General features: G+C 44.9%; 1 long non-coding RNA gene across 1 annotated transcript; it reads left to right on the forward strand.

Annotated features, from left to right (window-relative positions):
• Positions 1 to 1,520: 1,520 nt before the first annotated feature.
• Positions 1,521 to 3,795, forward strand: LOC129211286 (uncharacterized). The gene is made up of 3 exons (XR_008578807.1): positions 1,521 to 1,683; positions 3,342 to 3,436; positions 3,676 to 3,795. It is a non-coding gene; the product is annotated as an uncharacterized LOC129211286 (long non-coding RNA).
• The last annotated feature ends 7,930 nt before the right edge of the window (positions 3,796 to 11,725 follow it).

An 11,725-nucleotide genomic window follows, 5' to 3' on the forward strand; every position in this document is an offset into this window, starting at 1 on the left:
CTTCAGTTTGTTACTTAGCGATTCCATGAAGTTAATGAAGTCCCAGATGTTTAATTTCAGAAGGAACTTTAAGATGAAGCTGACGAGTCTCTGATGTACTGAAAATGGTTTAAGCGCTTTGAAAAACTGAATAGGTGTCACCACAGAAAAAGCTTATGTCAAAAATGTAAAATGTGTAAAATATGTAAGACAATATTTCTTTTTTTTTAAATGATGCCTGAAGGACACAAGGACTATAATAAACTAGAACCTGAGCTGTTGCATTTCACCCCTTTAGGCAAAAGTTAGCTGTAAAGTTGACCAACTTGAGGCAATCTATCAAGCAGCTTTTATTTTTATTTCCATTAACTGTAGGACTTCCCAAGCAAATTCTGTTATCGGAAAGATTTTCCCATTAAGTACTTGCTGCTCCTCAATCCTTAACAATCTGTCTCCTTTCAGCTTCCTGAAACAAGAGCCTTTCATCTAATACAGGTCTGGATGGACTGTTAATTAAGGTTAAAAAAAAAGAGTCCATGCAAAAATATTACAAATGACTTCCGGTTGTTACCCTGTGGTTATAAACAGCAGTCTGGCTTGAGATCATAAAGTGTACGTAGGAGATTAGGAAAATCTTCTCCTTTAACAAATACACCTTAGGAAAGATCAGGTATCCTGTCTTCTCGTACAGAAAATCAATTTTATTGATCTTATGTCACTCAGGTATCTTTTTTTTTTTTTTTTTAATTCAGTTTAATACAGACGGGTCTAGACAAAGTTCTAGTTAAAAAAAAAAATCTTCTTTTAGAAAAAGCTTAGGTTATCTTTCTTTGTTTGTTTTACAGCATATTCATGCAAAGTCTAGCAAATTAGTGTTCTGCTTTGTATTAATCCTGCAGTTTTGGGGGTTACTAACTTGTGGGTTGTTTCTAATAGTTTTTAAAAACTGTATCGCCTAAGTTGCAGTGTCCTTTTACGGAATGAGATCTGCCAGGTCTCCTTGGAGGCCTGCCGTATGCCACTTCTCTGATATCATGCGTTAAGGTTTTCTGGCACACACAGAAGCAGAGCAGCCTGACGTACAGCATGCTTGATAAATTATGCTCCTGGCACAGCCTCTACTCATTTGGTATGTTCTCATCGTCGAGTGAATCTGCTCTTGCACACATCCCTGCCGCTGAAGTCACTGCGCTGATGATATCACACCTCAGTATAGCACCAGAGCTTCTGGGTTATCTACCTGCATGTTCTCTCCTTCAGCAACAAAGACTTTCTGCTTTTAAGAAATAAATGGTTAATTTGCTTTCCTGAGTCCAAAGTGCTTTTTCCAGTCACCATGTGTTTGCATTTTTAAATCCCCAAAGCAGCGAAAGCAAAGGAAGCGACGCTGTAATTGTGCAACCGTCCAACTTTCACATCACACCGGCACCGATGAAGGTGTTCGCTGCCAAACATGACCTCACTGAAGCTGCCTACCGCAGCCCAGGCTCCAGCCTGCACGCAGCTTTCACCACACGATGGAGCTCCAGGGTTTACGATATCAGCACTAACACCAAATCCTCAAGATTTTACCCCATGATTTCAGCAGCACCCCCTGCATCGGAGCCACACTCCCTGACTCCTGCTGCCTTCTCCAGCTGCACCTGTAGTGCCTGCACACAGAGCACCCCCGATGACTGGCTACGTGCAGGCTTACAAACTCAGGTTTGTTCGTTCTGTGGGCTTTTTGTTTGACCAGTGAGAATTGGAGGGGGGGAAACGGAGCAGCGTGATTAACGCAAACTCCATTATCCTTCATTATTGCTTCCCCTCGCTTCACTCAACTACTATGTGATGACACTGTCTGTCATCACGTGCTACCTACATACCTCGTATCTTCCCTTTCTAAGAGGCTCAGTAAGATTACTTAGTGACTGACACAAAAGTTTTAGTGTGATTTAAAAGTTTTTCCTCTTCTATATTCAGAGTTTTGGATTGTACCTTCCTTTGTATTAACATAGTGCTTATCCTGCTAGAGCCTTGCTCCTAATCTGTGTCCAGGAGAAGTGACAGCAGTAGAATCTAAATGGGTTCTAGCACTCTGAAGTACGCCTTTCATGGTTTTCTTGAGCTACCTGTAAGTTTAAAACCTCCGAAATGAGCCTAAACTGCATAGAAAAAAAAACTCAAGAATTTACACGTTCTTGTTTAGTAGCACGAAGCAGAACATAAGCAGTTAAACTATTCTCCAACCTGTGAGAGAGAAAAAAAATAGCTCAAATGATGGTTATGATTTTTATTCATTACTCTGCTGAAGGAACAAAATGTACATTTGCCGAAATAACAAAAGTCCTGTTTCCTCTCAGAGTGATCCTAAAAGACAAGCGCTTTATTCTCCCAGTTTTGTCCACTTTGCAGCACAGAAGAAACCATCTAAAGCTGAAAGTGTGTTTGTAGAAGGAATAGTTCCTACACAAATCATGCTTTACTGACACCTACTATATGCAGCATGGAAGTAAACGGATACATTAACTTGACGTATATAATGCCGTAGTATATCATTCTGTGAAAAGATCATTTGGAAATTGTAAATCTGTAAACAGCATGTTATCTGAAAAGGCTATATTACTCTAGTGCTTTAATTCAGCTTCAGCAATTCAGTGGATAAAATTAAGTGTAACAGAAGTCAAAGCTGTAAGTTAAAAAGCTGAAGATTAAGACTAAACAGATTAGTTTTGTGTTTTGGTGGGTTTTTTTTCACTTTGTGCCAAGCAAATTCACCTGCACTGAGAACAGGCACTGACCAAGAAAGCAAAAATTCTTTCAGCAGATTGTAAAGCTTGCCAGCTGATATCCAGGCACCTTTTCAAGAATCCCTTGCTTATGCTACAAAAATTTTAAATTTAAGACCTTTATTTGGATATGCTAGTCCATTTAGCAGCAATACGCTGCAGTAAGTGTAAATCTCACCAGAATACTTGTTTGGACAGGCAAATTTGCCAAAGAGGAGCAAAGGAGTACATGCAGCTTCAGTGCACAATGCTACACGGACTTAGAGATGTGCTGTAACTCTAAGCATGAGCAGTACCAAAGTCCACGCACTTAGACAGGGATGTGTGTCATACGGTATTTCTTGGAATTTTTCATACGAGTGTAATATTAATACTTTTGACTGTCATCAATAATGTATTTATCTCATGTCTCAATTAGAAACGCCAATTTTTTCTTTTAATTTTTTTTTTTTTTACAAGATCTATATTCCACTTAAATTGCTTTAACACAAAGCATTCTGGTTTTAAGCAATTATGACATAAAATATTACTGGTTTGCCATGTTTTCAATTAGTATATTTGACTTATTTTTCTAACCATGTTTTGTTACAGATGGAATATAAATATCCAGAAACGACAGCCTGAAAGACATTAGAAGTCACTACTGCCCACTCCTGCACTGAACGAAGCATATCTCCTATGGAAAGGTAAAGTATGTGATCATAATTAATAATTTCTAAGATGAACAAGAACCAAAGTAATACGAATCCTAGCATCTTCCTGTACGCGTATCTGATTTCACAACGTTAGTATCTGTGTATAACTGGTGTATGCATTACAGTCCTGTACTGGCAAAAACCTCAGTGAAATTAGGTAACACACTGTAGTTAAGAAAATGACTATGCTAAAATGTTATCAGATTTTTACAAATCCTTTTTGAATACAGGTCTGTCGGTACGCTGGCAGAAGAAATATGTATCTGAGCACACTTCGGCTTAGCTACAGCTTCAAATGGCACAAAGGGCTCAGCGCGCTGCTCCAAGGAAACCATCATGTTGGTTTTTTTATTCCTGCTTCAAACAGGCGTGTATACTTACTAATATACAAATGTGTAGTTATTCCCCAGATTTGTCTCTCTTAGGACACGCTACTAGTAAGCGTGACTAACTTTTTCTGCATAAAGTTTGCATGTTAATATAATTACACAAATTCAGCAAATAATGAAGTTAGTGCACGAGAACGTTTTCAAGAATGCTGTGTTACGTTACTAATTGGCAACATAATTAAACATCTATTGCCCTAAGTCCTAGTGACCTTTCACTATTTTGCAAATGAACCAATGTTTTCCGCTACTAACAACAGACATTTATCAAAAGGAAAGTGAAATAAGGATATGGCTTTTTAGTAGTAGTAGAAAAACAAAGCAAGTGATTTGATGTTTTATCTAAACTTCCTTTTGCCAAGTCCCTAGTCTTATTATGCAGAGTAACTTGCTAGCATGACCTATGTGAATTCAGGTTGCATTTAAGATATACAGAGCACAACTTGGTGAAAAGCTCGGTGAGAAAAAAAAAATCACAACCAACAATTTTATATTAAAAAAAAATCCCAGTACAGATATTTAGTAAGTCCCTCTTCACAAAGCTAGCTCATAGGGCACAAAAATACTATTAAATTTATTACTGCGTGTTGACTAGACTGGAAAGACTGCAGCAAGTTTGAGCAACTACTGCAAATAACTCGTTGAGTAAGTTCAGGCTGTTCAACATCAACAGCGTGTTGCTGTGAACAGAACATGTCAAATTTGACAACAGGAGCCACACCAGTGAGTAACTGTTCTGGTGAAGCCCCCCGGGGCTGTTTATCCACTTGAAAAATTAGGAAGAGGATGATGCCCTGTTTCTTAACTGTTGCTTAATTAAGTTAAAAAAATATCATTGCTTTTGAAGGGACAGATTCATTTTTCTCAAAAGTTGTCACACGCTAAATTTGACCCATTGTTGTGATAAAGGATTGTTCTGTAGAATGGCTATGTACGTTTTTAACGGAAGCAATTTTTCCACGCCAGTTAAGACTTGCATTACAGTCCGAAAACTGTCTGTGCACAGCAGTACGATTCAAAAGGTGCACACACAGTGTAGAAAAGGCAAATCTATGAATGAGGATTATCGTAACCTTGAGCATCGGGTTGAGTTTCCACTCCTACAAGAAATAAGCCATAAAAATATAATTTGATTGAGTAATGCCCTTCCCTACAACTGACTGCGCTGTGCGAGAAGTGTCACCGTAAGCGCGGCATTGCGTGTTGGGAGGGATTTACACCGTGCCAACTCAAGCCGGAGCAGCGTCTTGCTCCACCAGCGCAGCGTCCTGCGCCCCAGCCCTGCGCTTCACCGACGCCACCCTCACTCGCCAAAGGACGTTTGGTTTGCCAAGGTGTTTCCTTCCTTTCAGCTCCTGCCGCCTCCTCTCTGAGCTCACCTCTCCCACCGCCGTTCGGCCTCCTGCCCGCTCTGCCCGTCTCTAACGCCCTTCCCGCCGCTGCCTGCGGCCCTGCCCGCCCCCTGCCCGCCGCCTCTACCTGCCCGCCCCGCCGCGCGTTCCTTCGGCCGGAGCTGCCCGGTGCCCCGAGGCGCGGCAGCCCCGTGCGGGGCCGGTGCCCCCCGCTGCCGCCCGCCGCCCCGGTACCGGGAGGGGCCTCCCCCCACCGCCAAGGTCTCCCCTGCCCACACACTTGATAGCGGAAGTGACGTACCCAGGCGCTGACGGCATCCGCGGCCTATCCCCGACGGGCGGCGGGGCCAAGCCACCATTCAGGAGCGCCCGGGGGCGGCACTTCCGGGCCTTCAAGTTAGTCTGGAGGAGAGAAGGGGGAGGAAAAGGGAAAAAAAAAAAAAAGGCCTCAATTAGCAGAAGAGCGATAATGAACGGAGACCCCAGCGGCACCGGGCGTGGGGGGAGGGCCGGCGGGGAGGTCCCGCCTGGCAGCGGCGGCCGCGCCCCCGCCTCTCACCGGGGCAGGCGGCCGCAGTCACCGCCTCCGCCCGCGGCCCGGGCCGCTCCCCGCGCCGGGGAACAGCCCCCACTCCGCGGGGGCGGCGGCGCCGAGCGGAGGGGCCGGGCCGAGGCGCCCGCCCGCGGCGGGGGCAGGGCAGGGCCGGGCCGGGCCGGGCCCATCCGTCCCGCGCGCCGCCCCGCCCGCGCCCCGACTCCTGCGCCCAGGCTCCGCCGGCCGTTTCCCGCGGGCTACCCCCTGCTCGCCACCCGCCACGCGGGCGATGGCGGCGCCCCGCGGGGACCGCGCCCGGCGCCCCGTTACCTGCCGCAGGGTGACCCGGAGCCGCGCCGGGACCCGGATGGAGTCGCGGCCGCTCCTGCCGCCGCTCGCCGCGCGGCACCACGGGAAGGCGCGACGCGCCCCGCGCCGCCCGCCCCATTGGCCGACGGGTGCTAAGCCCCGCCCACGTGCTGCGCCGGGCGGAGGGAGCCACCCGTCCATCATCCACCGCTTCTCACGCTCATTGGCTTTGGGACCGTGCGGCACCGCCTCCACCTGGGACTATCCTCACTGGATGGCGGGGAAATAAGCTCCGCCCCCTCCGCCATTTTTTTCAGGCGCCTTCGGGGTAGCCCTGAAATGGCGCCTCCGGCGGCCGCCCTGCTGCTGCCGCGCCCGGCCGGGCTGAGCGGGAGGCGGCCCCTCCCGCCTCCGGGCCGCCTCCTCTCCCGCCTCCGGGCCGCCTCTCCGCGGCGGTGCGGGTGCAGCAGCTGTGCCCAAAGCCCGCGGCTTGGCTTTTTTCCCTCAGGAAAGGGCTGCGCGGTCTGGCTCGGGCGGCCCCGCGTCGCCTGGCGTGCCTGTGTCCTTCAGCCCGCGGCTCGTAGCGCTGGGGCCAGCAGCGGCTCGGCTTCCCGGGATGGCAGAACTCAGGCACTGGGCTCCGTTCCCGTTAGTGCGGTCACCCGACCTGGGGGCTTCGGATCGCCGTCGCCCTTCGAGCCTCTTCTGCGTTCTTTCTCATAAGCTGCTGAGGCTGGAAATTGGTCAGAAGGACGGTGGTTAAGGCGAGACACTAGTGATAACGCATAACCCTTTCCAAGCCGTGGCTTTCCGGACTATGGCGCGGTGTTAGTTGTATGGCACCGGGTAAATCACAACTGCCAGCTGCGGAACGAACAAGTAACCGGCATGGGCAGCCACGGCGTGTTTAGCAAGCGCTCCTGAGGGGGCGAGCAGTGGCGGTTCCAGGTAAATATGCTCTCTGTAGGCGCAGTTTCTATCTAGAGCTCTTCTTAGCTGCCCAGCATTGCAAGAGCGGCTTTGCTCCTCCTTGGCATTAACAGCTTTTGCTTTTGTCCTATTTCTGTAGTCTAAGTAGATGGTTGAATGAGCAACACAACTGGAGTTTTAACTGCTTTGCTGATGGCGTTGTCTGATTATAAATCTTGTTTAATTGGGGAGCAGCCGCTGAAGCGCTTTCTCTTTCTTCATCCTTCCCTTCCATCCCAATGGGCTCTTGAAGTAATGAGTTTGGACTGCTCCTTGCTGGGAAGAGGGAGAGTCTTTTTCCTGCCAGCCGGGCTTGTAGGTGATTCCCGTTTCCATGCCAGTGGCCTTTGCAGTTGGGTAAGTTAAACCTCTAGCTCGCCTTTGACTGTCTAGTGTGAATTGTGTACTTTTGGCAAAGTTTGTACTTTTCTCTCTACCTCTGCATTTGGGCTTTATCCTCTTCTACTTCAGAAGCAATCTGACTTGCAAGTATTATGTTAGTCTGGTGTTACTTGATCAAAATAGCTTTTCCAGTTATGTTTCTGATTTTATTTTTTTTTAATATTTTGGGGATGTGGAGGGACTATAGGGCACATCGAAGTCTTTCAGAGGAGGAGAGATGGTCCTTCTGTGTCTGCAATATTAATCACACTTCATAAAAGTTCAGGGAGGGAAATGCTGTGTTTACAAACAGACTTCAATCGCAGATCCGTTTACTATGTCGCTTAATTTCCACAGGATCATTGGGATAGAGATACATTTAAAAGCGTGAGTGCACAAAGAAATCTTGTCAATCTTTGTAAATAAGCTTTTCTATTTTCTTCTTTTGAGAAATTTTGGAAATAATGGAACTTTCATGAGTTCTTAACAATTTTGTAAAAGTTTAGAGTTTGAATGATGTTCTTACATGTGTGGTGTCCTGTCTTACTTCACAAATAATAATTCTTATCACAAATGAGAGAAGGGAACATGGGGTCTTGTTTTTGGTGATCAGAGCAACACACAGATTAAACAGACTGACCCGGCACCTGTCTGGATAAGGCAGACATTTTGCACGTCGAACAAACTAAAATCACGATCCCTCGACAGCTAAAAGGAGAACCCACGTGCAGTTTTCACATTTGTGCAGGTAAAACTGTGTCGTGCACGTTCTGTCAGCTGCTAAATTACTGTTTAGTCTTTACTTTCAGATATAAGTTGGCTCATTTTCTGATGAATACGGAAGCTACAGCTCCTGTTAGGGTGAGAAATTTTTGCGTCTGCCAGGCACAACCGAGAAGCGCCTTGGGAGCTCCTGCACTTCCACTGTAGGTCACAAGATGGGGTGTGAATACCCAGAAAAATAACCGTCTGAGTAACACGTTCAGCAGATACCATCTTACCATTCTGTTTTGCTTAACCACTGTAATAATTTTTGCTAGCACGCCGACAAAGTTTACTAGAAGTTGTGGTTACTAAAGGAGTGGTATTCAGACAGGTCGTAAGAGGTGTATGTAAATCCAAGCACACATTTTTAGTAACTTAGAGGTTGTTACGGTGTCTACAGTGCGTGTTGCTGGAGGCCTGGATTTGCTGGAGGAGCAGAGTGCTGTAACAAGGAACTTCATCCCAGCTAGCAGATAAATGAGGAGGGATACAGAAGCATTTGCCAAAAAAGGAAGCATTCTATAGATGACACGTTTATTTTCAAAGTAGGAAATATTCATTGAGTGACAGTGTTCTTTTGGGGCTGGGCTTTGCCAGATGCATGCTGATGCACTGGTGGTCGTTGCTCATTATACCCATACCTGGGAAGCAACATTGTTTTTGGCTTAGAGGAGGGAACAGTTCCACAGTATGTCCAATCAGGTACCAGACAGTTGTTGACTTGACAATTTTTTCTTTGGAAAGTGAATAGTTTTATCACTTTTTGATTGGCTTAAGTCTTGTATTTTAGTAAGAAATGCCAGCCCATCTGTTTTACTGGAATGCACGTTGTTTTGGATTAGCGGGCCATTTTCAATAGCACTAATTATTTTAAGAGCAGATCAAGGGACATTGAAACTATGTGTCTTGAAATGTAATATCCTAGGAAGAATATTTGGTCTTGCTAAATAGTTCTGCTCATCTTACTCTCTGTTTCTTTAGGTCGGATAAGAATTGGAGAGTCTAAATCCTTCTCCTCATCTAAGAGTGTATCACAGTGTAGAAAATGTTAAAAACAAACACTGTGGACAAATGCAGTTGATATGAGTACAGAAGAAAATAAATCAGGTGTGTAAACCACTTGTTATGATAATTTTGTTCTTTTTAAAAAGGGGTGATGTAGAAAGCCTGACTTCTGACCCGAACTGGTAGATGCAGTCAACAGGTGGTACATTGCTGTTAGCTGCTTTCTTCATATTGTACTTGAGCTTTGGTTGCACCAAGTGTAAAAGATGAGAAACAAGAGGGAAGTTCCTCTGAGCTTTTGACTTGCTAAGCATCGGCTGCAGCAGCAAGTGATTACAGGCTGTAACCTTAGCCATGTGAAACTCCGGTTACCTTCTGAACGCAACCTTCATTACAAGTAAACAGCACCTTAGGGCAGGCTCTAAGTGAGAAGCAAGAGATAAGTGTGATAAAATTCCTGGTTGGTCCCAGTTCTGTTCATTCTGCATAGCAGTGAAAAAGTCAGTACGTGTGCCTTTACTGTTTTGACCATCTTCTAATTTTGTATAATTTGTAAAAATGAAAGAAGTGTGAGAAGACCTGGCAGCACTGGGACTAGAGGGAGAGGCTCAGCCTGGTGGATATGGAAGTGCATGGTCACATAGCACTGGAACTAGTAAAACCAGATTTCTGTTTTCTGTTTGCTTCTGGATTTTTCTGTTATCTAGTAATGTACAAGTGACAACTGAAGCTTTTCTCACAATTAGGGCATTAATATTTCTCTACCATTCCCATGTGAATCCTGTAATGTCAAAAAAAAAAAGTTTTAAACTTATGTTGCACCCTCTTTTCACAGAGGCTGCTAGTGGTAAAACATCATGAAGCTTGTGGGAATTTAGTTTCTTTGCAGTTATTTCTGTTAAATTAGGTTGGCAGTGGTTGGTGGGCTCAAAACGAATGAAGGGAAGAAGGATGGACATATACCTTGGAAACCAGACTAAATGCATCAAATTAAATTTGGTATGAGGACTGTGCCTCCCACTTCTTGCATTAAGCGTTTCTGCTCCTTTTAGAATTGATTTCCACATTCCACCGGTATGCCTGTCATCCCGCTTTCACATGGGGTACCAAGGAGCTGCAGGGACATAACAGCTTTTGGCTCCAGTCTCATCTGTTACCCTCATTAGCAAGGTCTGTGTTCGCGCGAGGAGGCTCTGTACTGAGTGTGGGCTGATCCTGTAAGCCTTCAGCGTCAGGGCTTTGGTCACTGCCACCCCCAGGCCTGATCTGAAATGGATTTTAAAAGGTAAAGCCTTCTATGTGTAGAACATAAAAATCCTTCAGAATCCTATGGATCTCTTCTCAAATAGTACTAGGAGTACTCTTTGACATGTCCTCTGTTAGAGTTCCAAAAAGGTAGTTCTGGTACTACCAAAAGAGCCAAAGGAAAACCAAGCTGATAACTTTTTAATTTTTCCAAAGTTAAAATGTGAAGAGATACAGCAGCCATTACCCTGAAAAGCAGAAATGCTTTTGTATTAATTTGTGAAATGATATAAGGAAAAAAGTTATAAGTAGGCTCTGTACCTGTCAAAAATTTAATAGATGCGCTCATAGGAATATGTTGTTGACTGTTCTGGAAAAATTATTGGGCATGTTACCAAATATATGAAGTGTTGTAGTCTAGCACTTACAATTTTAAAATAAATCTAAATTATTTTGTATTTCCCTTAAATAAGTTATTAACCTAAACTTCATAGATAGGTTTATATGGAATTAACTGTGTGTGATTATAGTTCAGGGCTCAAATTTAATGCTTAGGATGTGAATTATGTTTCTCATAGAGAATAAACTTGAAGCGCTTGAAGCTGTCAGGGTCGTAGGAAGGAAGCTGAATGCACAGCACACGCTGTGCTCAGGCTCCTTCTCCCGGACATCTCTGACCCCTGCTCCCTGGTTAGACAGCCTGTGTTACTCTGTCCCAGGCCACTCTTTTAGTGCCACCTTCCCAACAACTGTTAATTTGTGGTGGCACAACAAAGCGTGCAACAGAGCATATATACTAAATACCTCTCGTTCTGTTTACCTTTCCAAGTGCCTTTCAGTTGTTTGATGGAGTATGTAGGCAGCACGTATGACAGGGAAATTAAGGCTAAATGTCAGGAAATAGTGCTTTAATTTATCCTGTCAGCAAATCTGTAAAAGCTAAATTTTCACTAATGCTAGTGTTAGCATTAGTGCTGTAGTGTGGGGCGAGCTGCATTTTCAAAATTATCTTGCTTGATGTCATTTGACATCTCAAATTGTTGCAGTACTTCTTTGTAGAAGAGGTGATCAGGACTCTCATCTGAAAAAACAAAGGCAGGACATTCTGATTGACATGTCTTGGGTATGTCCGCGGTACTTGAAAGCATCTCCTCGCATGCGGTAGAGAGATAATCCTTGATATTAATTCCTTTGACAAGCTCTTCGAAATACTGTCGCACTGAAATTTTGTGCTTTGCTGGGTCCTGATGTGAGGCTTTTCCTTCTAGCGCTTCTTCTATCTTTTCCTTCAGTTTTCTGTCCTCCTGTAGAAATTGTACAGAATTCTCGTGCT

The sequence above is a fragment of the Grus americana genome, chromosome 11 (genome assembly GCF_028858705.1).
Source record: "Grus americana isolate bGruAme1 chromosome 11, bGruAme1.mat, whole genome shotgun sequence".
NCBI classification, from domain to species: domain Eukaryota; kingdom Metazoa; phylum Chordata; class Aves; order Gruiformes; family Gruidae; genus Grus; species Grus americana.